Source organism: Myotis brandtii, unplaced genomic scaffold, assembly GCF_000412655.1.
Source record: "Myotis brandtii unplaced genomic scaffold, ASM41265v1 scaffold2325, whole genome shotgun sequence".
NCBI classification, from domain to species: Eukaryota; Metazoa; Chordata; class Mammalia; order Chiroptera; family Vespertilionidae; genus Myotis; species Myotis brandtii.
Window position 1 is genome coordinate 237,761 of NW_005358747.1, and position 605 is coordinate 238,365.

Below are 605 nucleotides of genomic sequence, written 5' to 3' on the forward strand. Positions count from 1 at the left end.
GTGTGTGTGTAGGGGCTGGAGGGGCACACAGACACTGCCATCTGCCCACCGGCCAGGTGTGGGCCTGGTGTCCCACGGAGCAAACACACCCTGCTCCACCCCGAGGCCTGGGGGGCCTAGAGGAAAGCCCAGGAAGCCTGTACCCCCTCTTCCCCCCGGGGCCTCCTGGGATTGCTCTCCAACCAGCTGGGGACCATGCCCTCCACACTCACCCCCCTGTGTGCTGCTCCTGCCCTCTGTCCAGTGTGAAAGTGGCTGAGGGGGAGCGGGGCTGTCCTGGCCCCTCTCCTCCACATCCCTGTGTCAGATTCTCTGTGGTCTGGGGCTGACAGACAGGACGGAGGGGAGAACTCACAGCAGAGCACGTCGTGTGCGTAGTCACCCAGGGAGGCAGCTCCAAGCGCACGCAGAGCTGGGCTTGGGGGCCGGCCCAGGCGCGGGGAGAGAGAGCTGAGCAGAAGGTGGGGGCAGCCTGTGCAAAGGCCCTGAGGTCAACCAGACAGCAGCATGAGGATGCGGGCGGGGCCAGGCGAAGGGACTCAGCCCCTGTCCTGCGGGTCCGGTCCCGGGCGGTCCCGGGGGTGGAGCAGAAGCGGCCAGAATCC